A 27,061-nucleotide genomic window follows, 5' to 3' on the forward strand; every position below is an offset into this window, starting at 1 on the left:
ACACTCCAGCATCTCCACATCCCTCTTGCAATGGGGACTCCAGAACTGGATGCAGGACTCCAGGTGGGGTCTGAGCAGAGCAGAGTAGAGGGGGAGAATCACCTCCCTGGCCCTGCTGGCCACACTGCTCCTGCTGCAGCCCAGGCTCTGCTTGGCTTTCTGGGCTGCAAGTGCACACTGCTGGCTCCTGTTCAGCTTCTGGTCCAGCAGCACCCCCAGGTCCCTCTCCTCAGGGCTGCTCTCCAGCCACTCCCTGCTCAGCCTGCATTTGTGCTTGGCATTGCCTCCACCCAGCTGCAGGACCTTGCCCTTGGTCTTGTTGAAGCTCCTGAGGTTGGCTTGTGCCCACCTCTGCAGCCTGTGCAGGTCCCTCTGGATAGATCCCTGCTCTCCAGCCTGGCTGCTGCATCAAGGGGATGGAACACCTTGTTATAAGGAAAGGCTGAGGGAGCTGGGGTTGTTCAGGATGGAGAAGAGAAGGCTTCAGGGAGATGGAGTAGCATCCTTCCAGTACCTGAAGGAGGCCTACAGGAAGGCTGCAGAGGGACTGTTTACAAAGGCCTGCAATGACAGGACAAGGGACAATGGTTTGAAACTGGAGGAGATTTATATTGGATGTTAGGAGCAAGTTCTGCACAATGAGGGTGCTGGAATGCTGCAACAGGTTGCCCAGGGAGGTGGTTGAGGCCTCATCCCTGGAGATTTCAAGGTCAGGCTCAACAGTGCTCTGAGCAATGTGATATGGTGGAGGATGTCCCTGCTGACTGCAGAGGGGTTGGACTGGGTGATCTTTGGAGGTCCCTTCCAACCCAGCCTGTTGGATGATTCTAACACGAGTGAGTGGCTGATTGGCTGTAAGGGGGGAAAAGTGATAGACTTTTCAAGCCCAGGCAGTAAATCAGGCTCATGGATGTGGTCACTTGAGAAGAGAGCAGCAGAAATAAAGTGGGTTTCAGTCTGTAGTGGCTTGGGGAAGCCTGAGCAGCACAACGAAGCCAGCAGCATGAAATACATCAGAGGCCTGCCCCATGGCAGGTCTGGCATACAGCAGAGCTGTGTTATGACCATGCATTGATCCTCACCAGAGCAGGCAATCTCCCAGCAAAGCCTGGACCATAATGTTTCAGTCCCCTATGTCTTGCCACCTTCCTCAGAGACCATGACAGCTAAGGGCAGCATCAGCAGGGGAGTAGGAACATGCAGTGGGGAAGAAGGAGACATCAGCTGGCAGCAACCCATGGAGAAGATTGCCTTAATGGGATCAGCCCTCATTTTGTGCTGATCATCAGCACCTTGGGAGTGGGGCTTCTCAAATTAATTCCTCTAAAGCAGGCAGCTGGGGCTTGGGGCCCATCAGTGACTGCTTGCACCGGTGCTTGTTGGTTGGAAGCATGGTGGTGTCTATCCAGCTAGTGTCAGGTACCTCTTAAGCAATTCAGGCCTGTTTTGGAGGAGAGAAAGAGCTTGGAATGTTTGCACAGCTCAGGAGTGAGGACTTTTCCTCCTGTTGTTATGGGGGTTTGAGGGGAGGTTGTTTCTGCCATGTTACTCTGTTCAAGTTGCAGCTGGTGGAAATGGCTGCTTCCAGAAGAGCTCTTCTTAATCCTGCTTTGGGAAAAGAGTGACCTCTTCTACCAGCAGCTTCCAACATTGCTGTGTGTTTTGAATGTGTTCCATGGTGTGATGGAATTTTCTTGCTGGCTACATAAGTGCCCAGCATGCTGAAATGCAGCTGAGCATGGATCTCCACACCATCACAGAACCTCAACCTGGCAGAGACCTCTGGAGATGGAGTCCAACCCCACTGCTGAAGCAGGGTCACCCACAGCAGCTGGCCCAGGATAACAACATCCAGGTGGGTTTGCAGCTTCTTACAGAGTCACAGAATTGTCAGGATGTGAAGGGACCTCAAAAATCATCCAGTTCCAAATCCCCTGCCACAGGCAAGGGCACCTCACACTAGGTCAAGTTGCTCAGAGCTACATCCAGCCTGGCCTTAAAAACTTCCAGGGATGAAGCTTCCACTGCCTCCCTGGGCAACCTGTGCCAGGGTTTCACCACCCTCGTGGTGAATTTCTTCCTAATACCCAGTCTGAATCTGCCCACTTCTAGTTTTGCTGCATTTCCTGCAGTAGTGATCTACCTGACACCCTAAAACATCCCTCCCCAGCTTGCTTATAACCCCTTCCAGATACTGGAAGGCCACAAGAAGGTCTCCTTTGGAGCCTTCTCTTCTCCAGACTGAGCAACCCCAACTCTCTCAGTCTGTCTCCATAGCCTCATGGTCCTTCTCTGGACACATTCCAGCATGTCCATATCTTTCTTGTAACAGGAGTTCCTTCAGAGAAGGAGACTCTACAACAAGCCCAAGCAGCACTACAGGCTGGGGACAGAGTGGCTGAGAGCAGCCAGGCAGAGAGGGAGCTGGGGGTGCTGGTAGAGAGGAGCTGAAGATGAGGCAGCAGTGTGCCCAGGTGGGCAGGAGAGCCAATGGCATCCTGGGCTGGCTCAGGAAGAGTGTGGCCAGCAGGACAAGGGAGGTTCTTCTGCCCCTGTACTCAGCACTGCTCAGGCCACACCTGGAGTGCTGTGTCCAGTTCTGGGCTCCTCAATTCAAGAGAGATGTTGAGGTGCTGGAAGGTGTTTGGAGAAGGGCAAGGAAGGTGGTGAGGGGCCTGGAGCACAGCCCTGTGAGGAGAGGCTGAGGGAGCTGGGGGTGTTTGGCCTGGAGAAGAGGAGGCTCAGGGCTGACCTCATTGCTGCCTACAACTCCCTGAGGGGAGGCTGTAGCCAGGTGGGGTTGGTCTCTTCTGCCAGGCAAGCAGCAAGAGAAGAAGGGGACACAGTCTGAAGTTGTGGCAGGGGAAAGTCTAGGCTGGATGTTAGGAGGAAGTTGTTGTCAGAGAGAGTGATTGGCATTGGAATGGGCTGCCCAGGGAGGTGGTGGAGTTGCCATCCCAGGAGATGTTGAAGCAAAGCCTGGCTGAGGCACTTAGTGCCATGGTCTGGTTGATTGTCTAGGGCTGGGTGCTAGGTTGGAGTGGCTGAGCTTGGAGGTCTCTTCCAACCTGCTTGATTCTATGATTCTTTCTGGGCAACCTGCTCCAGAGCTCCAGCACCCTCACAGCAATGAATTTTCTCCTCCTGTTCAGATGGAACCTCCTGGGTTCCAAGTTTGCTGCCCCTGTCGTGTGGCTGCCAATTCACTGTCTCGGGGAGGAAAGTGTCTCCCCTTGGAGTCCATGCATGGGTCACTGGGGTTTTAATGTGCAATGAGAAAGGGGGAAGGGCTCAATTTATGCTCTTGGTAGCACTCAGCATTTTTTCTGCCTTGGGTAAAGTTATGATTGTTATCAAAGTCTCTGGACCCTGCAAAGCAAGGTGAAAGCTTGCTTTCATGGATTATTTCCAGTCACTTTTCTTCTGGCTCTGCTAAAAATAACACAGAAATGGCTTTCTTTGAACTTTCCTATTCCCTCGTGGCTGGAAAGGAGAAGGTTAGGAGGATGAAAGTGAAGGAGTGAGGGGATGGAGTCACAGCAAGCTTTTCACCTGTAGGGGTTGGGATGAGGCTGCCTGCTGCTTTGTTTGGGGGTTTGAGGTTTGGATCTCAACCTGATCAACTTTATTTTTGTATTGAGGTTGTGAGGTCTCCTTCTCTGGAGCCTTTCAGGGCCTGTCTGGATGTGTTCCTCTGTGCTCTGTGTTAGATAGTATTGTCCTGCTCTGGCAGGGGGGTTGGACTGGATGATCTCCTTGGGACCCTTCCAACCCCTAACATCCTGTGAGCCTTTGATTGCTTTCCTTCACTGATGTCATGATGAAGGCTGGATGTTGTGGAGCACAGAACTTGCCATTTTTAACCCTTTCCTATTGAAAGTTCTTCAGAAACATCCAGTATCCAGAGGGGATCTACAGAAGAAAACCAGGAAGGGACTTTTTACAAGGGTTTGTTGTGATAGGATGAGAAGGAATGGATTGAAGCTCAAGGAAGGTAGATTTAGACTGGAGATCAGGAAGAAAGTCTTTGCAGTACTCAGTCCTGGTCAGGCCACACCTTGAGGGTCCAGGGAGAGCTTCTGGTAGCCTTGCAGTACTTCAAGGAGTCAATCTGAAAGTTAAGGACAAAGTTTTGATCAGGGCCTGTTGTGGTAAGAAAAGGAAAAAGCCTGGCTGAGGCACTTAGTGCCATGGTCTGGTTGATTGGATAGGGCTGGGTGCTAGGTTGGACTGGATGATCTTGGAGGTCTCTTCCAACCTGGTTGATTCTATGATTCTATGATATGATTCTATAAAAGCAGCACTACAGGCTGGGGACAGAGTGGCTGAGTGCAGCCAGGCAGAAAGGGACCTGGAGATGCTGGTAGAGAGTAGCTGAAGCTGAGGCAGCAGTGTGCCCAGGTGGGCAGCAGAGCCAATGGCATCCTGGGCTGCCTCAGGAAGAGTGTGGCCAGCAGGACAAGGGAGGTTATTCTGCCCCTGGACTCAGCACTGCTCAGGCCACAGCTTGAGTGCTGTGTCCAGTTCTGGGCTCCTCAATTCCAGAGAGATGTTGAGGTGCTGGAAGGTGTCCAGAGAAGGGCAAGGAAGGTGGTGAGGGGCCTGGAGCACAGCCCTGTGAGGAGAGGCTGAGGGACCTGGACTCTTTCCTACAGTTTCCTGTCACTTTTGAGCTGGGGAGACCAGAACTGGACTACCACTCCAGGTGCAGCCTCACTAGGGCTGAGGAGAGCAGGAAGAGAACCCCATGACCTTTTCCCATGAGACTTCTGAAGGCTTGGTGTTAGTGTTGGCTGAACCTGAGATCCTACTCATGGTGCAGAAGTGGTCACTGAGCAGTTTGTGCAAGCCAGCATCAGCCCGTGGATCATCTCAAGTGGTCACTCCAGCTGCTTATTATTCCTCATTGCTAGAGTGTGACTGATCACCAAAATTACCCTCTGTTGCTTCTGTGCTCTGATTAGATTCCTGCAGTTTTGGGAGAAGTGGGATAATAAATAACAGCTCCTGAGGAGATGAATAACAAGTGCCTGTGTTTGTGCTGAGGGGTCCTTCTTTGCATGCTCCAACGAGGACTTCTCTGCCGTGGCTCTCCTCTGGCTGCTCTTTTTCATTAGTGCAATCAGCTCAGGGGTGATTTTCCTCCTGAGGTTCAACAAGACCAAGTGCAGTGTCCTGTATCAGGATTGAGGCAATGCCAAGCACAAATGCAGGCTGGGCAAGGAGTAGCTGGAGAGCAGCCCTGAGGAGAGGGACTTGGAGGTGCTGCTGGAGGAGAAGCTCAACAGGAGCCAGCAGTGTGCACTTGCAGCCCAGAAAGCCAAGCAGAGCCTGGGCTGCAGCAGGAGAAGTGTGGCCAGCAGGGCCAGGGAGGTGATTCTCCCCCTCTACTCTGCTCTGCTGAGACCCCACCTGGAGTACTGCATCCAGTTCTGGAGCCCCCATTGCAAGAGGGATGTGGAGATGCTGGAGTGTGTCCAGAGAAGGGCCAGGAGGATGCTGAGAGGGCTGGAGCAGCTCTGCTGTGAGGACAGACTGAAAGAGTTGGGGCTGTTGAGTCTGGAGAAGAGGAGGCTCCCAGGTGACCTTCTTGTGGCCTTCCAGGATCTGAAGGAGGCCTCCAAAAAAGCTGGGGAGGGACTTTTTAGGCTTTTTTATTGCAGCAACTTTCTGACAGCACTTAGAGAAACTAACATGAGGGACCTCATTAAGGGTGTCAGAGCACTGGAACAGGCTGCCCAGAGAGTTTGGGGGGCCTCTGTCTCTGGACACAGTCAAAATCTGATTGGACATGTTTCTGTGTGATCTCCTCTAGGTGAATCTGACTTAATAATTGGGGGGGGGGGGGGGGCTGGATTTGTTGATCTCCAGGGGTCCCTTCCAACTCCTACCAGTAGAACACTGAATTCAAGGTGAAGTTTCTGAAGTTTCTGCTTTCTCTGGATGAATTTTACACCTTGCTGCTGCTGCTGCTGCTGACTTGGGGTTGCCTCTGTCAGCAAAGGCTGGGAATATCCTTATTTATATATTTCATGGAATCATAGAATCAAGCAGGTTGGAAGAGACCTCCAAGCTCAGCCACTCCAACCTAGCACCCAGCCCTGGCCAGTCAACCAGACCACGGCACTAAGCGCCCCAGCCAGGCTTTGCTTCAACACCTCCAGGCACAGCAACTCCACCACCTCCCTGGGCAGCCCATTCCAATGCCAATCACTCTCTCTGACAACAACTTCCTCCTAACATCCAGCCTAGACCTCCTCTGTCACAACTTGAGACTCTGTCCCATTCTTCTCTTGCTGCTTGCCTGGCAGAAGAGACCAACCCCACCTGGCTACAGCCTCCCTGCAGGGAGTTGCAGACAGCAATGAGGTCAGCCCTGAGCCTCCTCCAGGCCAAACACCCCCAGCTCCCTCAGCCTCTCCTCACAGGGCTGTGCTCCAGGCCCCTCACCAGCTTTGGTGCCCTTCTCTGGACACCTTCCAGCACCTCAACATCTCTCTTGAATTGAGGAGCCCAGGTCTATTTATCATTGAGTTATCCCTGCCTGCTGCTGTCAGCTGCAGGGACGGAGTCACCTTTTTGCATCACCTCTGCTTTGGTGCCCTTTGACAGCCAGCAGTGTCACCGCTTCAGAGGCGAGCACAAAGCTAAAGCTCCTCTACAGCTTTGCAGGAAGGTTGTGGGGAATCCTCTTCTGCCAGGCAAGCAGCAAGAGAAGAGGGGGACAGAGTGTCATGTTGTGCCAGGGGAGGTCTAGGCTGGGTATTAGGAGGAAGTTGTTGGCAGAGATAGTGATTGGCATTGGAATGGGCTGCCCAGGGAGGTGGTGGAGTCACTGTCCCTGGAGATGTTCAAGAAAAGCCTGTCTGAGGCACTTAGTGCCATGGTCTGGTTGATTGTCTAGGGCTGGGTGCTAGGTTGGACTGGCTGAGCTTGGAGGTCTCTTCCAACCTGGTTGATTCTATGATTCTATGAAGTGGCCATAAAGTTGACAAGGCTAGGAGATAAATTGCCCTCACCTGCCCATCAGAAACAAAGAAATTCCTTCTCTCTGTGGATGGAAAAGGGATTTTGCCCCCAGTTTTACCTTCTCCACGCTGGCCACCATGTCCAAAGGCAGGTAGCTTCTTCCAGAGAGGTTTCTGAGCCTTGTGTGTGGAGAGGTCACTGTGTCCAAAGGCAGGTAGCTTCTTCCAGAGAGGTCCCTGAGCCTTGTGTGTGGAGAGGTCACTGTGTCCAAAGGCAGGTAGCTTCTTCCAGAGAGGTCCCTGAGCCTTGTGGAGAGTGCTCCTGGTCCCCAGGATGCCAGCAGGAGTTTTGCCATCAAGGCTGGGATGTCACACTGGACTTTTGACATGGTTATAACCAGATGTGCCTTTCTGATGGGGTCCTGCAGTGCTGAGCGTGGCACAGGTGTTAGCAGGGCTGGAGGTACCACGATGCTTGTGCAGGCAGCAATGGGAAAGCCAAAAGCATTTGGGGATATCCTCAGTGCTGATCAATATCTAAAGGGTGGGGAGCAAGAGGATGTGGCTGGACTCTTTTCAGTGATGCCCAGCAAGAGGATAAGGGGCAGTGGACACAAATTTGAACTCAGGAAGTTCCATCTGAACGTGAGGAGAAACTTCTTTGGTGTGAGGGTGCTGGTACCCTGCAGAAAGGTTGTGGAATCTCCTTCTCTGGAAGAGATTCTCGCCCCTGCCACCTGGCCACTGGCCACTGTGATCCTGGGCAATCTGCTGTAGGTGCCCTTGCTGTAGCAAGGAGGTTGGACTAGATGATCTCCAGAGATCCCTTCCAATCCCTACTGTGCTGGAGTTCTGTGCTTCCCACCAGCAGTGAGTTAAAGCTGCTACAATCCCAGGCTCCTGCTCTCAGCTCTGAGCACTGCACTGGTGTGGCACTCTCGCTCTCACTCCTGTTTTACTGCCTTTTTTCCCTCTCCCCTTCTTATTTCCCCTAAGGACTTTGGCTTTTGAAACACTCTGTTGATTTTTTGATCTCCTTGGCTTTTGAAAAGGCCGCCAGGAAGGCTCTTGTCAGCAATTTAATGGGGAGATAAAAGAAGGGAAAGGGGATTGTTAGCAGAGGGCTAGTGCCTGACATCTGGACGGGGATAATGTGCGATAAGACAGGAGGGCTGGAGGCAAATCTGCTGCTCTTGATCTGTCACCCAGGCAGGGCTTGGATTGGGTGGCTTTAAAGCATGTTTGTGGACAGAGCCCCAGCTGCCCAAGGCCTCCTTGGTGCCCGTAGATCAGGTAGGTAGGGGTCTGGGGAATCTGTTGAGATGCTCACTGAAGTTAAAAGTCTTTTGATTTGACTTAGAATCATAGAATCAGCCAGGTTGGAAGAGACCTCCAAGCTCAGCCAGTCCAACCTAGCACCCAGCCCTGCCCAGTCAACCAGACCATGGCACTAAGTGCCTCATCCAGGCTTTGCTTCAACACCTCCAGGCACAGCCACTCCACCACCTCCCTGGGCAGCCCATTCCAATGCCAATCACTCTCTCTGACAACAACTTCAGACTCTGTCCCCTTGTTCTCTTGCTGCTTGCCTGGCAGAAGAGACCAACCCCACCTAGCTACAGCCTCCCTTCAGGCAGTTGTAGACAGCAATGAGGTCAGCCCTGAGCCTCCTCTTCTCCAGGCCAAACACCCCCAGCTCCCTCAGCCTCTCCTCACAGGGCTGTGCTCCAGGCCCATCACCACCTTCCTTGCCCTTCTCTGGACACCTTCCAGCATCTCAACATCTCTCTTGAAGTGAGGAGCCCAGAACTGGACACAGCACTCAAGGTGTGGCCTGAGCAGTGCTGAGTCCAGGGGCAGAAGAACCTCCCTTGTCCTGCTGGCCACACTCTTCCTGAGCCAGCCCAGGATGCCATTGGCTCTCCTGCCCACCTGGGCACACTGCTGCCTCATCTTCAGCTACTCTCTACCAGCACCCCCAGGTCCCTCTCTGCCTGGCTGCTCTCAGCCACTCTGTCCCCAGCCTGTAGCACTGCTTGGGGTTGTTGTGGCCAAAGTGCAGAACCCTGCACTTGGCCTTGTTCAATCTCATCCCATTTATTTGTGTCCCCAGGAGATGGGGGATGCCTGTGGGAGGTGAGGTTAGCAGCCTACTTTTGAGGGTGCTGGTGGCCTTTCAGAAAGCTTTGTGCCATGCGGAGCTGCTGGGCAATGCACCTGAAACTGCATGTGGAGATGGCTGGAGCAGGCACAAGGAAGAACAGTCAATGGCTTGGTAGTTACTGAGCTGGTTAATGATTTGGCTTTTCTTGGTGTTTTTTAGAGTCATAGAATCAGCAAGGTTGGGAAAGACCTCTAAGATCATCAGGTCCAGCTGTCAGCCCAACACCATTGTGCCCACTAAGCCATGTCTCTCTCAGCACCCTATCTACATGGGTTTTAAATCCTTCCAGGGAGGAGAAGGACTTCACTGGTGCAGGACTTGACTCAAGCCTATTCCAGGCCTTTTGAGAAATAAATTGTTGCTAATATCCAATCCAAACCTCCCCTGGCACAGCTTGAGGCTGTTTTCTCTTGTCCTATCACTTGTTACTTGGGAGAAGAGCCCAACCCCCACCTCACTACATCCTCTTCTCAGGGAATCGTGGAGAATGAGCAGCTCTCCCTCTCAGCCTCCTTTTCTCCAGGCTAAACAGCCCCAGTTCCCTCAACCACTTCTCATAAGAACTCTTCCCCAGACCCTTCACAGCTTCGTTGTCCTTCTCTGGATACACCCCAGCGCTTCAATGTCCTTCTTGGAGTGAGGAGCCCAGAACTGAACTGAGTATTGGAGGTATGGCCTCACCAGGGTCCACTGGTACAGTGGCTGGGCACATTGGTTCCATTTCTCCAGTGACTTTGAGCTGGAGTAGCTGGCTGTCAGTAAGAAACAGGCAAAGGAGTAGAGAGGACACATTTAGGTGCTGCCTTTAGAGCCCCCTGGGACTCAAAAGACCCTTTGGCTCTGGTGGGATTGAGAGCTAGTGCTGTAACAGATTGATTTCATAGATTCTATGGCTTGATCACCTCCACCACCTCATTCCCAATGCATGGACCTGAGGGGACAGTTCTGAGCGTGAGCTTTGCTGTTTGGCCCCCAGTTTTGCTTTCTCCTGGTCTCTTCCTGCAGTTTTGCTCTGTGCTGGACTAAAACCTGGCAGCAAAAGCTCAGTGTTTGGGGAAGAGCTTATCCCATGAGTGCAGAGGTCTGTGTGCAAGTAGAGGTTCCAGCAGAGCAATCAATGTTGATTGCACACCCCCTCCCCTTTTTTTGGTCCAACAAAACAAGAGCAGGAGACAGGCTGGGTCTGTTTTTCTCCTTTTTAAGGGCAAAGAAAGCAAGAATGAGCCACAGAAATCGTTTTGGCTGCTGCCTGCATTAGAGATAACTCTCCATAAGAGATGCTGCTGCCTCTGATGCTTCTTTCTCTCCATCCACAGGTGAGAACGACTTCAAAAACTTAAATCCAATACATAAAGGCAGAGAAGGAAATGTTTAATTGTCCTGGCTCTGCTGCAGGCTGATAAGCTCACATTGATTTTCTGTAGAGGAATCTCCAGGGTGTACGTGTTGGTGAGTGCTCATGTCCCTGTGTGAGTGTTTCTCGCTCCTTGGGTATTTCTAATCTCCTGTTGTGTGGCAAGAGCTTGATGCTTCTACCAGAAAATGGTCATTTACAGCACAAAGGTGGTTTTGTTTGGGCTCCCCCCTCCTCCCCACCCTTCTTATCCTTTCTGTTGGCTTCCTAAAAACGTTCCACTGGAGTAGGGAGAGAGGTTTCAGGAAAGATATCCCTTTGCCAACACACAGCCCTCAACCTGAAGGTCAATGACAGGTTCATACTCACCACGTTGTTTAAACCCACCCTGTCCAGGAGCCTAATCTCTGCCATCTGGTGAAGGGGCAGTCCCTGGAGGGGTTCGAGGAAAGACTGGATGGTCCAGTTGATTGCAGAGGGCTGACTGGATGAGGCACTTAGTGCCATGGTCTGGTTGATTGCATAGGGCTGGGTGCTAGGTTGGAGTGGCTGAGCTTGGAAGTCTCTTCCAAAGTGCTTGATTCTACGATACTATGAAAAGCCTGGACGAGGCACTTAGTGCCATGGTCTAGTTGATTGCATAGGGCTGGGTGCTAGGTTGGAGTGGCTGAGCTTGGAGGTGTCTTCCAACCTGCTTGATTCTATGAGGAGTGGTTGAGGGACATGAGGTTGCTTAGTTGAGAGAGATAAAAAGGCTGAGGTGAGACCATCTGACTCTACACCTCTGTGGAAGGAGTTTGGAGCCAAGTGGGTGTTGGTGTCTTCTCCCAAGTAACAAGTGATAGTACAAGAGGAAACATAAGGACTGGATGATCTTGGAAGTCTCTTCCAACCTGGTTGATTCTATGATCACCAGGCTGCACCAGGAGAGGTTTAGATTGGACATGGGAGGTGGTGGAGTTGTTGTCCCTGGAGGTGTTGAAGCAAAGCCTGGCTGAGGCACTTAGTGCCATGGTCTGGTTGATGGGGCAGGGCTGGGTGCTAGGTTGGACTGGCTGAGCTTGGAGGTCTCTTCCAACCTGCTTGATTCTATGATGAGACACTGGAACAAGTTGCCCACAGTGGATGTGGCTGCTCACTCCCTGGAGGTGTTCAAGGCCAGGTTGTATGAGGCCTTGAGCAACCTGGTCTAGAGGGAGATGTCCCTGCCCACAGCAGGAGTGTTGGAACCAGATGATCTTTAAGGTCCCTTCCAACCCAAACCGCTCTTATGAATCAATGAGTAAACCCCAAACTAAACACCAGAGCCACTCAAAGACACCCTCCCAAACCCCATGTCTACTGGCTTTCAGCAAAATGAACCCTAATTTTAGCTGAAGCCTAACCAATGGCTTGTGCTGGTGGTTGCTGGAAGTGTTTCTGGCTGCCTTTCCTCTCCTCAGCATGGCCACAGCTCTGGCTCCATCTCCACCTGCGCCGCGGCCGGCGCGGATGGAGAGATGTTCGCCTAGACGTACGTAGAAGTGATTAAGGGCAGAAGCCTGGGGGATTTGTTTTGGAACAATGTCATAATGAGCCCAAGGATAATCCTCTGCCCAGAGACAGGTCTGCTCCCCGGAGGGCTGGCAGCCACAAATTAGATAGTCACATCCCGTTATTTCCAGCAAGTTAACTCCCAACACCTCACCTCCGTCCTGCCGAGGAGGTTGGAATGGCACAAATGGAACCAGCTCCAGCAGATGGGCCCCCGAAGCCTTTGATTTTTGGGGGGGTGGGAAGGGTCAGGGAGAGGATCTTAATAGCCCAAAGTGGTGAAAATTTATTCCTCTGATAAGGGCCTGGGAGGAGCTGGTTTGAGCTCCAGCCACAGACAGTCCCTAGAGAAATTTCAGCATGTTCAAGCTAATCTTCTTATAAACATGGTTGTGGGGGGGGTTATTTTATCTGACATGTGTCAAGCAGCCCTGCTAAGCCTATTACATCTCCAGGGAGGTTGGGGTTTTCTCTTTCTGCTATCCCCACCCCCCTTCCCATCTGCATGCTGCTTCTTGTCTCCTTTTTTGGCTCCTCTGGACATTTCTCCATCATTATGGAGCAAAGCTGTGTGGAGATGCTGGAGCATGTCCAGAGAAGGGCCAGGAGGATGCTCAGAGGGCTGGAGCAGCTCTGCTGTGAGGACAGACTGAAAGAGTTGGGGCTGTTGAGTTTGCAGAAGAGGAGGCTCCCAGGTGACCTTCTTGTGGCCTTCCAGGATCTGAAGGAGGCCTCCAAAAAAGCTGGGGAGGGACTTTTGAGGCTGTGAGGGAGTGCCAGGACTAGAGGGAATGGAGCAAAGCTGGAGGTGGGGAGATTGAGGCTGGCTGTGAGGAGGAAGTTGTTGATCCTGAGAGTGGTGAGAGGCTGGACTGGGTTTCCCAGGGAGGTGGTTGAGGCCCCATGGCTGGAGGTGTTTAAGGCCAGGCTGGATGAGGCTGTGGGCAGACTGCTCTAGGGTGTCCCTGGGCATGGCAGAGGGGTTGAAACTGGCTGATCTTTGTGGTCCCTTCCAACTCTGACTGATTCTATGATTCTATGACATGTTTTGGGAACTTATGTGGAATCAGAGGACTGGAAGCCCTCTTCTGTGAGTGCAGGCTGTGAGAGTTGGGGTTGTTCAGCCTGGAGATCAGAGTGCTCCAGGGAGACCTACTGGTGGCCTTCCAGTACTTAAAGGAGCTGATAAGAAAGCTGGGGACAAACTTTTTAGCAGGACCTCTCATACCAGGACAAGGGGTGGTAGTTTGAAACTTAGAGAGGGGAGCTTGAGATGATATAGAAGCAGGACTTTTTGTCCACTGAGGGTGGGGAGACCTAGGCCCAGGTTGGCCCATCTGTGGTATCATTCTAGGTCAGGTTGTTTGGGGCTTTGAGCAACCTGCTCTAGTTGCAGATGTCCCTGCTGACTGCAGGGGGCGTGCACTTGATGACCTGGAGCTGTTCAAGGCAAGGTTGGACGTGGCACTTGGTGCCATGGTCTAGCCTTGAGCTCTGTGGTAAAGGGTTGGACTTGATGATCTGTGAGGTCTCTTCCAACCCTGATAATACTGTGATACTGTGATACCTTTACAGGTCCCTTCCTAACCCATCCCATTCTGGGTGGTAGCTCTGGGGGTGCATATGGAGGGGCTGGCAGGGCGGGTGGGGGACCTGCCACATACAGCTGTGAGTCAGGTAGCAGATTTGTGGTGGCATCAGGTGAGCAGCTTCTGCTGTTTGAGCTGTTTGTGATGTATCAAGGTGCACACATCTGGTACCAGAGGAATACAGGAGGAATTTGTCATGTCTGAGCATTCAAGTTCAGGAGGTCTGAAAGGGCTTGTGGTCTGGGGGCAGTTTTTCCTGTGTGGAGTTTTTATTGTGGGGTTGGTTTTGGTTTTGGACCTCTTGAGAGAGTTTTTCAATTTTCAGCCAATTTTCAGTCAATGTTTAGACTGCATTGGAGTCAGTCCAATATTGCTGACTATTTTCAGAGCTCTCTCTGGCCAGCTTCAGCCAGGTTTATTGATTCTGTTGCATCAAAGTTGTGCGGATGCAGTGCTGAGGGACATGGTTTAGTGGTGACTTGGCAGTGCTGGTTGAGAAGTTGGACTTGATGATCTTAGAATCATAGAATCAAACAGATTGGAAGAGACCTCCAAGCTCAGCCAGTCCAACCCAGCACCCAGCCCTGCCCCATCAACCAGACCATGGCACTAAGTGCCTCAGCCAGGCTTTGCTTCAACGCCTCCAGGCACAGCAACTCCACCACCTCCCTGGGCAGCCCATTCCAATGCCAATCACTCTCTCTGACAACAACTTCCTCCTAACATCCAGCCTAGACCTTCCCTGCCACAACTTGAGACTCTGTCCCCTTGTTCTGTTGCTGGCTGCCTGGCAGAAGAGACCAACCCCACCTGGCTACAGCCTCCCTTCAGGCAGTTGCAGACAGCAATGAGGTCAGCCCTGAGCCTCCTCTTCTGCAGGCTGCACACCCCCAGCTCCCTCAGCCTCTCCTCACAGGGCTCTGCTCCAGGCCCCTCACCAGCTTCATTGCCCTTCTCTGGACACCTTCCAGTACTGCAACATCTCTCTTGAATTGAGGAGCCCAGAACTGGACACAGTATCTTAAAGGCCTCTTCTAACTGAAATGATTCTGTGCTCAAAATGCACCTGCCTGTTGTCACAACTTGCAAGCTCTTGGCTAGGACCTGCTTTACAGTAACCCAGGTGGCTGAGAGCAGCCAGGCAGAAAGGGAGCTGGGGGTGCTGGTAGATAGTAGCTGAAGATGAGGCAGCAGTGTGCCCAGGTGGGCAGGAGAGCCAATGGCATCCTGGGCTGGCTCAGGAAGAGTGTGGCCAGTAGGACAAGGGAGGTTCTTCTGCCCCTGTGCTCAGCACTGCTCAGGCCACAGCTTGAGTGCTGTGTCCAGTTCTGGGCTCCTCAATTCAAGAGAGATGTTGAGGTGTTGCAAGGTGTCATACTGGAATGGGCTGCCCGGGGAGGTGGTGGAGTCGCCGTCCCTGGAGCTGTTCAAGGCAGGATTGGACGTGGCACTTGGTGCCATGGTCTGGCCTGGAGCTCTGTGGTAAAGGGTTGGACTTGATGATTTGTGAGGTCTCTTCCAACCCTGATGATACTGTGATACTGTGTCCAGAGAAGGGCAAGGAAGCTGGTGAGGGACCTGGAACACAGCCCTGTGAGGAGAGACTGAAGGAGCTGGGGGTGTGCAGCCTGGAGAAGAGGAGGCTCAGGGCTGACCTCATTGCTGCCTACAACTCCCTGAAGGGAGGCTGTAGCCAGGTGGGGTTGGTCTCTTCTTCCAGGCAAGCAGCAACAGAACAAGGGGACAGAGTGTCAAGTTGTGGCAGGGGAGATCTAGGCTGGATGTTGGGAGGAAGTTGTTGTCAGAGAGAGTGATTGGCATTGGAATGGGCTGCCCAGGGAGGTGGTGGAGTGGCTGTGCCTGGAGGTGTTGAAGCAAAGCCTGGCTGAGGCACTTAGTGCCATGGTCTGGTTGACTGGGCAGGGCTGGGTGCTAGGTTGGACTGGATGAGCTTGGAGGTCTCTTCCATTCTGCTTGATTCTATGAGGGGCTTGCTGCTTTACTGAGAGGCCTGAGGAGCCTGCCTGTGTGGCACAACATGATCAGAAGCTGCCCAGAGGCAGAGGCCAGGGTTTTGAAGCCGTTGGTGTTGTTTCCGACGTGTGAAATGACAGGATGCAGTTTGGAGCAGCTGCTGGGGAAGGACCCTATGCTGACAGCCAGCATTTGCATCTCCAATCCCCTGCTCACTTCGGTAGGGTTTGGCACTCATGCCCACCCCTGGCAGCCTGCTCCTCAGGGATTACAAGAGATTAAGCAGGCGTGAAAACACAGCCACCCTCCCTTGGCACACCCAGGCAGGCGCAAAGCCAGGGCCCCCCACACGTAGACTTTACCCTCCCTCCCATCCCCTTCCCCTGCTCCCCTGGGTATCAGTGGGTGCCCCTTTCCTGCTAAAACTACAGTTCCACGTGGGAAGAGCTGTGCAGAGGGCTCGGGGTGGATCTGCTCTTTGAAACTGCTTTTAGAAGGAGCCTGCTGTGGCAACGTTGCCCTTGCTGCTGCGAACGTCCTCCTGGGGTTTGCGCCGTTCTCTGCCAGAAACTCCCCAAGTGCCAGGACAGCTCCGTCTTTGCCTCCTTTCCATGAGTTATGATCCACCTCCTGTCATCCTCCTTGCTCCACTGCAGTGAGGACATTATTTATTTGGGAGGGGGAGGGACTGTGAAAGGAGATGGATTATGCATTGTGCCTTAAACACATGGAAGAAGGGAAGAAAAAGACTCTCCTTCCTTCTCCCCACCCCTCAGCTTTCTCTCCTGTGGTGGGCTCAGAGCTACATCCTTCCACCCTCTTTTTTTCCATCCCAATGGAATGGTTTATTTTGGTTTCTTTGGGGAAAGAGGGGGAAAAACAAAGGCATTAAAAGTTCCAAGATGGATCACCTGCATGCAGAGCCTCAAGGGCTGGCAGGGGGAAGGCTGCAGGGAATATTGCAACTGAGAAGCTGCTGAAGGAATAAGTCAGTAATGTGTGTGGAAGTGAAAGGTGCTTGGACCATTCATTCCCATTTGGGAGGAGGTGCACCACCATTAATAATCATTGTAAGGAGAGCTGGTCTGAGCTGGCAGGTGTGGGCTACACTTCAGGAGGGGGATTTCAGTTTTAATTATTGGGTTTTATTGTTATTATTTAATAAAGGAAAAAATATGCCCTGCATGCCAATGAAAAGGCACAGCAGGCTCACTGCTCCTGCCTGCTGTTTGCTATCGCTTCAGCTGCCCTGGAGTGGGAGTGTTCCTTTGGCTAGCACAGGTTAGAAGGGCTGTGTGTGCCCTGCTTTCTCCCCTGCACCACTCCCAACCCAGCCTGCTTTCACAGAATCAGAGAATCAAGCAGGTTGGAAGAGACCTCCAAGCTCAGCCACTCCAACCTAGCACCCAGCCCTGGCCAATCAACCAGACCATGGCACTAAGTGCCTCAGCCAGGCTTTGCTTCAACACCTCCAGGGACAGCAACTCCACCACTTCCCTGGGCAGCCCATTCCAATGCCAATCACTCTCTCTGCCAACAACTTCCTCCTAACATCCAGCCTAGACCTTCCCTAGCACAACTTGAGACTGTGTCCCCTTGTGCTGTTGCTGCTTGCCTGGTAGAAGAGCCCAAACCAACCTGGCTACAGCCTCCCTTCAGGTATCTCAACTTGAATTGAGGAGCCCAGAACTGGACGCAGCACTCATGATGTACCAATGTTTGTGTCCACACACACCAAGGCAGGTATGCAAGGGACATGCAACCAGATATGCATGGAGCAGAGCCTGATGATGGGTTGGGCTGGGGCACCTTGAAGTGCCACCAGAATATGTTCACAATGGCAAAGAGGTCGGACAAGGCTAATCTAAGCTGTTCATTTAGACATGAAGGTCATGGCTGAGATACCTCTGTCAGATTGGGCTGGATGGTCTTGGAGGTCTCTTCCAAGCTGTTTGATTCTATGAATGAGGGCAGGCCCCTCACCAGCTTTGTTTCCCTTCTCTGGACACCTTCCAGCATCTCAACATCTCTCTTGAGTTGAAATGAATTGAATTGAAATGGCCTCAGGTTGCACCCAGGCAAGTTTAGGTTGGGTGTTAGGAAGGTTTTGTTTCCTGAAAGAGTGGTCAGGCATTGGAACAGGCTGCCCAGGGAGGTGGTGGAGCCCCCACTCGTGAGAGTATTTAAGAGCCATGCAGATGTTGTGCTGAGGGCTATGCTTTAGTCAAGGACATGTCAGTGTTAGACTGATGGTTGGCCTCCATGGTCTTAAAGGTCTTTTCCCATCTAAGCAATTCTGTGCCTCTGTGCAAAGTCCTGAGCAGCTGTACCCTTTCCAAGAAGGAAAAGTCCCACCTCAGCCATCTGCAACCACACATGGCCACGTGTGCCCTTGTGCCCAGGAGGGCCAATGCCATTATGGGGTGTATTAGAAAGGCTGTAGCTAGTAGGTGGAGAGAGGTTCTCCTGCCCTTCTACTCTGCCCTGGTGAGGCCACATCTGGAGTACTGTGTCCAGTTCTGCCCCCCCCCCCCCCCAGTTCAAGAAGGACATAGAACTGCTTGAGAGAGTCCAGCACAGAGCCACAAGCATGACTAAGGGAATGGAACATCTCTGTTACAAGAAGAGCCTGAGGGAGTTGGGGCTGTGCTGCCTGGAGAAGAGGAAACTGAGAGGTGACCTCATCAGTGTTTATAAAGATGTGCAGGGTGAGTGCCAGGAGGCTGGAGCCAGCCTCTGCTGGGTGATGCCTGATGGCAGGACAAGGGGCACTGGGTGGAAGCTGAGCCATAGGAAATTTCACCTTAACATGAGAAGGACTTTTTTTCCCTAGAATAGGCTGCCATGGGGGGTTGTGAATCTCCCACTCTGAAGATATTCAATACCTGCCTGGATGCATCCCTGTGTGATCTGGTATAGCAGATCCTGCTCTGGCAGGGGAGGTTGCTCTGGATGAGCATTCGAGGTCCCTTCCAGCCCCTGACATTCTGAGATTCTATGTGGTTTCTAAAGGGATGTTTTTACTCCTCAGAGCTGCAAAAGTAAAAGCAAGAGTTTGCCAAAACTTCTGGCCTTGCTTGGGAAGCTCTGGGTTGTCAGGAAGATCAGTGGAGTACAAGCACAGGAGATGAATTGCTGCTGAGGGCTTTGCCCAGAAAACCACTTCTGGTAGAGGAATAAATGAGCAAAACCTTGGGGTCTTTTGTGAAGCAGCCATGGGGAAGAAGGCTTTGAATCTCGGTGATTTAAGAGAAGAGGGGAATTAGCTGTTAACTGGGCACTCCTTCTCGACTTCATTTTTTTTTTTTGGGGGGGGGGCAGGAAGCAGCAAGGCAAAGAGCTGAACTTGAGACAGGAGTCAGCCTGGAGCTAAATGGATCCCACCACTGTAATCCTTGTTCCAGTTGTGTTGCTCAAGGCTGTGGAGATGCAGGCAGGAGATATTCTGACTCTTCCTTGTGCCCAAAGCATCCATGCACCTCTGGCATAGAATCAAGCAGGTTGGAAGAGACCTCCAAGCTCAGCCAGTCCAACCTAGCACCCAGCCCTGTCCAGTCAACCAGACCATGGCACTAAGTGCCTCAGCCAGGCTTTGATTCAACACCTCCAGGCACAGCCACTCCACCACCTCCCTGGGCAGCCCATTCCAATGCCAATCACTCTTTCTGGCAACAACTTCCTCCTAACATCCAGCCTAGACCTCCGTGGCACAGCTTGAGACTGTGTCCCCTTCTTCTCTTGCTGCTTGCCTGGCAGAAGAGACCAACCCACCTGGCTACAGCCTCCCTTCAGGTACTTGTAGACAGCAATGAGGTCAGCCCTGAGCCTCCTCTTCTGCAGGCTGCACACCCCCAGCTCCCTCAGCCTCTCCTCACAGGGCTGTGCTCCAGGCCCCTCACCAGCTTCATTGCCCTTCTCTGGACACCTTCCAGTACCTCAACATCTCTCTTGCATTGATGAGCTCAGAACTGGGCTCATGATGAGAACAGCACACATGATGTACCAATGTTTGTGTCTACACAGACTAAGGCAGGTATGCAAGGAATATGCAACCAGATATGCATGAAGCAGGTCCTGATGGTGGGGTTGGGCTTGAGCAGCTTGAAGTGCCACCAGAATATGTTCACCAGGGCAGAGAGTTTGAACAAAGCTAATCTAAGCTGTTCATTTAGACATGAAGGTTGTGGCTGAGATACCTCTGTCAGGTTGGACTGGATGATCTTGGAGATCTCTTCCAACATGTTTGATTCTATGAATGAGGAGAGGACAGGCAGACTCTACAGAAGCATCAGCCTGAAGAAGGGAAGGCTTCAGGGAGGCCTTAGAGCTGCATTTCAATATCTGAAGTGGACCTACAGGAGAGGTGGGGAGGGACTGTTGAGAGGGGCTTGTAGAGATAGGATGAGAGGCAATGGTTTGAAATAGAAGCAGGATAGATTCAGGTTGGACATTAGGAGGAGGTTCTGCACAACAATGGTGGTGAAATACTGGAGCAGGTTGTCCAGAGATGTGGTTGAGACCCCACTCTTGGAGACCTTCAAGGCCAAACTTGATGAGGCTCTGAGCAACCTGATCTAGTTGAAAATATTGGAGTGAGTCCAGAAGAGGGCCATGAAGATGCTCAGAGGGCTGGAGCAGCTCTGCTATGAGAGTTGGGGCTCTTCAGTCTGGAGAAGAGAAGGATTCAAGGAGACCTTCTTGTGGCCTTCCAGTATCTGAAGGGGACCTACAGGAAGGCTGGGGAGGGACTATTGACAAGGTCTTGTAGTGACAGGACAAGGGGCAATGGGTTTAAGCTGGCAGAGGGGCGATTTAGACTAGATGTTAGGAGGAATTTCTTTACAGTGAGGGTGGTGAGACACTGGCACAGGTTGCCCAGGGAGGCTGTGGCTGCTTCCTCCCTGGAAGTGTTTAAGGCCAGGTTGGATGAGGCCTTGACCAACCTGCTCTAGTGGGAGGTGTCCCTGGCCGTGGCAGAGGGTTGGAACTGGATGATCCTTGAGGTCCCTTCCAACCTAAACCATTCTATGATTCTATGTCCCTGCTGACTGCAGTGGGGTTGGTCAAGATGACCTTTGAGGGTGCCTTCCAACCTGATGCATTCTGTGATTCTCTGGAATTCTCATGTCATGATGGGATCAGAGTGGTCCTGGTCTTCTGGATACCTGCTATGGTATCCTGCAGATGGGAGATGCTCAACAGGCAGGCTCTTCTCCATAGACACATCTCTCACTACATTAAGATAGTTGGATTTGAGCACCTCTGAGACATCTGCAGGTTATCTCAGTTTGGTTTATTTTTTTTGTCCTGGTAGTATGATTCCAAAGTGAACTTAGCCAATTTGTCCTCAGGAAAGTGTTGGGGTTTAATTAATGCAGGGAAGGAAAAAAAAGCCAGAGTGAGAACACAATATCAGCTGAGCTTCGGCTGTGTCTGACACCTTCATCTCCCCCTCCCGATGCTGCTTGGCCAGACTGTCTGGTCAACATACTTGATTCCTTCTCTAGATGGGCTGAGGTAATTGATGCTCACCTTCTGCCAAGGGCAGGGTGCTACAGAGTCACAGAATGTTAGGGGTTGGAAGGGACCTCCAGAAATTGAAGTCCAAACCCCACCCCTGCCAAAGCAGGATCACCTAGGACAGGCCCCCAAGAGGTGGGTTACTACCCCTGGGAAGGCACTCCTGGAGTATCCTGGGGCTAGTGAGAACTGATGTCCCAGCAGAAAACTTCTTGTTTTGGGGATCATAGAATTGTTTTGGATGGAAGTGACCTCCAGAAATCAAGTCCAACCCCCCCCCCTGCCAAAGCAGGATCACCTAGGGCAGGCCACACAGGAATGCATCCAGGTGGGTTACTATCCCTGGGAAGACTCACTCCTGGTGTATCCTGAGGCTAGTGAGAGCTGATGTCCCACCAGAAAACTTCTTGTTTGGGGATCATAGAAGTATTTTGGATGGAAAAGACCTCTAAGATCATTGAGTCCAACTACTGACCCAAGACCACTACAGCTATTAAACCATGTGCCAAAGTGCCATGTCCACACATTTCTTGAACACCTCTGGGGATGCTGACTCCACCAGCTCCCTGGGAAGCCTGTTCCAATGCCTGCCCAGTCTTGCAGGGAAGAAATTGTTCTTAATATCCAACCTGAATCTCCTGTGGTGCAATTTGAGGCCATTTCTTCTTGTGCTATCAGTTGATACTAAGGAGAAGAGTCCAGTCCTCATCTCACTACAGCCTCTTTCAGGGTTGTCGTAGAGAGCAATGAAGTCTCCCCTCAGGCTTCTCTTTGGCTGGATAAACAATCCCAGCTCCCACAGCTGCTCCTCATTAGACCTGCTCTCTAGATCCTTCACCAACTTCTATGCAGTGTACATTTCTTTCCCCAGCTCATTTCCCTGCCCTGGACCTGGTTATTGAAGGTGGAGCTTCTGGAGGTGGCTCAGCCCTGCAAGGACAGCATGTCTGGCTGAAGAGATGAAGGTCTGGCTAGTGCCAAGCAGCTGTTCTTTGGAAATGAAGGTGATCCCTGAGTGCTGAGGGACAGGGACATCTTCCTTTCATTAGTCTCTGTTACAGTCCTGCTCCCCAGATCTCAGAGAGGCCAGGAGAGGTGGAGGATTTGCTATTTTCACAGTGTCACAGCAGTAGATGCCATGGGCTCAGTATCTGATGAGAAGTGGAGAGTAAAGGAGCTATCTCCCCGGGGGGACTGAGGAGGTGAGGGAGATACCTCCTCCTCCTCCTCATTTCACTGAGCTCTCCTGCCTTTAACTGTGCCACTTCAACCCTCTTTCCCCCAAACTCCCTCTCCCATGCTAAGTCCTTTGTTTTGCCCTTAGTAGGGGGGCACTCCCAGGACCCCTTTTGCAGCGCTCGCCCCAAATCTGTGGGGATTTGCTGCTTCTCGAGCGCTGCCCTTCTGCCAGATCTGCTTTGAAGGCAAACAGAATCCAAAGCTAATAGCAGGCACTGAGGTGTGGAGATGGAGTGGGACCTCAGAGGTCTTTTCTCCACAGAAAATGAGATAAAACACCCTTTAAATCACCAAGATTTCCATTTCCCCCCTGGTGACCTACAGCTCTCCCATCTCCATACACATCTTGTCCCATACTCCTGTCTTCTACCTGCTCTTTCCACCTCAGAGATTTTGGAGAAGGGGATCCATCTGGCTGGGTTTTTTTCTGATGGGAAGATTAAGTATCACAGGCAAGGCAGGCAGGGCCCTGGCAGAGCACTGATTAATGCTAATCCCTTAATCCAGGGGTGATGCCAGAGCCCACGCTGCCCACTTTGTCTTCTCTTCAGCACAGCGAGGTGTCAGACCCAGAAACCTGCCTGTCCAGCACTCAATCAGGCACCAGGGATTGGTTTTCTTGCTTTAATTGTCTGTATTTTAATAATTAGGTGTAATTTCTTCCCCCTCGCTTTGTTATCATCACAGGCTCACAGGATGTTAGGGGTTGGAAGGGACCCAAGGGGATCATCAAGTCCAACCCCCCTGCCAGAGCAGGACCACACAATCTAGCACAGAGCACAGAGGAACACATCCAGACAGGCCTTGAAAGGCTCCAGAGAATGAGACTCCACAACCTCTCTGGGGAGCCTGTGCCAGTGCTCTGTGACCCTTACAGCAAAGAAGTTCCCCCTTGTGTTGAGGCAGAACCTCTTTTGCTGCAGCTTACACCCACTGCTCCTTGTCCTATCCCAGGGAGCAGTGAGCAGAGCCTGTCCCCCCTCTCCTGGCCAGCCCTCAGGTGTTTATAAACAGTTATCAAATCTCCTCTCAGTCTTCTCTTTTCCAGACTAAGCAGCCCCAGGTCCCTCAGCCTCTCCTCATCAGGCAATGCCCTCCAGTCCCCTCATCACCCTCGTAGCCCTCTGCTGGACTCTCTCCAGCAGATCCCTGTCCCTCTTCAACTGGGGAGCCCAAAACTGAACACAGTATCCAAGATGAGGTCTCAGCAGGGCAAAGTAGAGGGGGAGGAGAATGTCCCTTGAGGTCATACTCTGGTGAAACCATTTTTTTGCCACCAAAATGAAGATAAAAATCATGTCTTGGGCAGTTTTGAGGGGAATTAGGGGTGAGGCTTGCTGGGACAGGTTTTCTTTCTTTCTGCCCTTCCTCCTCTCTTTTCTGCCCTCCCTTCTTTCCTTTTTACCCTTCCTTCTGGCATCAGTATTTTTTTTTTCCTTCAAGAAAGGAGTCCTGAGTGCCAAAAAAAAGCCCTTATTGCTCTTTGGACAACTTATCATATTTGATCTGAAATTTTCCTGAGTGCTTTCATCCAGCTGATCAAAACAGTTCGGCTCTCAGCTAGCCAACATCAAAAATATCTTTCCTTTTCTGCTTTTTATATGTTGTGGGGGGTTTGTGGTGCATGTCTGCTCTTCAACAGCAACAGGAAGGAACAGGAGAAAACATCAAGATCATGTAATTCCCACTGAAAATTGCATTTGGATGAAAAAGGCTTTTATTGCACACACCCACACCCACCCCACGATGCTGGTTTCAATAAAAGCATAGAATCAGTCAGGGTTGGAAGGGACCACAAGGATCTGCCAGTTCCAACTCCCCTGCCATGCCCAGGGACACCCTACCCTAGAGCAGCCTGCACACAGCCTCAGCCAGCCTGGCCTTAAACACCTCCAGCCATGGGGCCTCAACCACCTCCCTGGGCAACCCATTCCAGCCTCTCACCACTCTCAGGCTCAACAACTTCCTCCTCATGACCACGCTCGATCTCCCCACCTCCAGCTTTGCTCCATTCCCCCTAGTCCTGGCACTCCCTCACAGCCCATAAAGTCCCTCCCCAGCCCCCTTCAGATCCTGGAAGGCCACAAGAAGGTCACCTGGGAGCCTCCTCTTCTGCAGACTGCACAGCCCCAACTCTTTCAGTCTGTCCTCACAGCAGAGCTGCTGCAGCCCTCTCAGCATCCTCCTGGCCCTTCTCTGGACACACTCCAGCATCTCCACATCCCTCTTGTAATGGGGGCCCCAGAACTGGATGCAGTACCCAGGTGGGGTCTCAGCAGAGCACAGCGGAGGGGGAGAATCACCTCCCTGGCCCTGCTGGCCACACTTCTGCTGCTGCAGCCCAGGCTCTGCTTGGCTTTCTGGGCTGCAAGTGCACACTGCTGGATCAAATTAAATACCTTGACTTGGAAGAGACCTTCAAAGGTCATCTAGTCTGACCCCACTGCAGTCAGCAGGGATGTCCTCTGATAGACCAGGCTGAAGATCAGAGCCTGACTGAGAACAGTGTTCTGCAAACATTTCTTATCTTACAAAGTGAAGCCCCTTGGAAGAGTCTTGCATTCTCTCCAAGGATGTTCAGTGCTTCCTCTTAGACCATCTTCACCACGGTGGTCAGAGTCCTCCTCACAGCATCTCCTGCCCTCTGCCTAGGGAAGGAGAGGTTTTACCCTGGGGTTACACCGGGGTTTAAGGTATAGGAATTATAGAATCAAGCAGGTTAGAAGAGACCTCCAAGTTCATCCAGTCCAACCTAGCACCCAGCCCTGGACAATCAACCAGACCATGGCACTAAGTGCCTCAGCCAGGATTTGCTTCAACACCTCCAGGGATGGTGACTCCACCACCTCCCTGGGCAGCCCATTCCAATGCCAATCACTCTCTCTGACAACAACTTCCTCCTAACATCCAGCCTAGACCTCCCCTGCCACAACTTGAGACTGTGTCCCCTTGTTCTGTTGCTGCTTGCCTGGCAGAAGAGACCAACCCCACCTGCCTACAGCCTCCCTGCTGGTAGTTGTAGACAGCAATGAGGTCAGCCCTGAGCCTCCTCTGCTGCAGGCTGCACACCCCCAGCTCCCTCAGCCTCTCCTCACAGGGCTGTGCTCCAGGCCCCTCACCACCTTCCTTGCCCTTCTCTGGACACCTTCCAGCACCTCAACATCTCTCTAGAATTGAGGAGCAATAATAACAGTTATAATAGTGACTGGTTCTGCTTTTGATGGTGTCTGAGTTTCCTTCTCGGAGAAGAAAGCTCCAGGTCACAGCATAAGCCAGGAAACACCTTTTGGGCTGTGAGTATTGAGGCCATGGTGACACAACCTACATCTTTACCTCTCCTACTTCCCACTGGCAGGCTTTGAGCTTTCAAAGTCACCAACCCAGTAGGAAACAGCAGGGTGGTGTTTTGATGGCCTAAATTTCCTCTGAGTCACTGTAGCTGTGCCTTTCTTCTCTTTAATTTGCTGCAGCTTTGTTGCATTGGCTGCTTCTGTGCTCCCCATTGGAACTCAGCCCTGGGTCAGGACCAGCGTTCAAGCACGTTTGAGCCTCCAAAGGAGCTTGTTGATATCTTGTGTTGGGTCTGGCACAGTGGTGAGCTTTAGCCCTGGATTGTGCTGACCTGAGATTTAAAAGGCCAAGGGATGACTGTTACAGCTGCAGTGTGATGCAGCTCAGCCCAGGGTGGATGCTCCAGTTCTGGGCTGGGATAAGGTCAAGGTGAGCAAACCAGAGCATGAAAATGAGGACAGTCGTAGAATGGTGGGGGTTGGAAGGGACCTCTGGAGGTCATCTGCTCCAACCCTTCTGATAACACAGGGAACCTGGTCTAGGTTGCACAGGAAAGTATCCAATTGAGTCTTGAATCTCTACAGAGGAGGAAACTCCACAGTCTCTCTGGCAGCCTGGTCCAGTGCTCCAGCACCTACACAGCAAAGAAGCCTGTCCTTGAGTTGAAGTGTTATCTCCTGTGCTCCAGTTTCTGACCATTGCTCCTTGTCCTGTCACTGGCAATGCTGAGCCCAGACCCACCCTCACAACCTCCACCTTTTATACATTTACATGCATTTGTAACAGCTCTCAGACAGCTCTTCTCCAGCCCAGGTCCCTCAGGCTTTCCTCCTCACACAGATGCTTCAGGCACCTCAGCATCTTCATGACCCTTGGTTGGACTCTAGCCAGTTGTTCCCCATCCCTCTTGAACTGGGGAGTCCAGAACTGGACACGATACTCTATTCTGTGACATGTGGCCACACCAGGGCAGAGCAGAGGGAAAGGAGAACTACCTTTGACCCCACTTTTCTTAATGCACCCCAGGATGCCACTGGCCTTCTTGCCCACAAGGACACATGCTTGGTGCACGAGGAACTTCTTGTCCCCCAGCACTGCCAGGTCCTTCTCTGCAGAGCTGCTTTCCAGCAGGTCATCCCTCAGCTGTACTGGTGCAGAAGGTTGTTCCTTCGAGGTGCAGGACTCAGTACTTGCCTGTGTTGAACTTCCTGAGGTGCCCCTCTGCCCCACTCTCCAGCTTGTCCAGGTCTCCCTGGATGTCAGCACAGGCTGGGAGGGTGTCAGCCACTGCTCCCAGAGTGCTGTCATCAGCAAAGTGGCTGAGAGCAGTGTTCTGCAAACATTTCTTATCTTACAGAGTGAAGCCCCTTGGAAGAGTCTTGCATTTGCTCCAAGGATGTTCAATGATTCCTCTTAGACCATCTTCACC

At 52.1% G+C, this 27,061-nt stretch overlaps 1 long non-coding RNA gene across 2 annotated transcripts; it reads left to right on the forward strand.

Moving 5' to 3' along the window:
- The first annotated feature begins 1,352 nt into the window (after positions 1-1,352).
- LOC135176524 (uncharacterized) lies at positions 1,353-22,736 on the forward strand. Of its 2 annotated transcripts, none has more exons than XR_010302694.1 (3): positions 1,353-1,419; positions 1,761-1,855; positions 21,974-22,736. It is a non-coding gene; the product is annotated as an uncharacterized LOC135176524 (long non-coding RNA). The 2 variants fall into 2 exon arrangements; XR_010302695.1 differs by lacking the exon at positions 21,974-22,736 and adding an exon at positions 9,292-9,437.
- The last annotated feature ends 4,325 nt before the right edge of the window (positions 22,737-27,061 follow it).

Source organism: Pogoniulus pusillus, chromosome 6 (assembly GCF_015220805.1).
Source record: "Pogoniulus pusillus isolate bPogPus1 chromosome 6, bPogPus1.pri, whole genome shotgun sequence".
NCBI lineage: Eukaryota > Metazoa > Chordata > Aves > Piciformes > Lybiidae > Pogoniulus > Pogoniulus pusillus.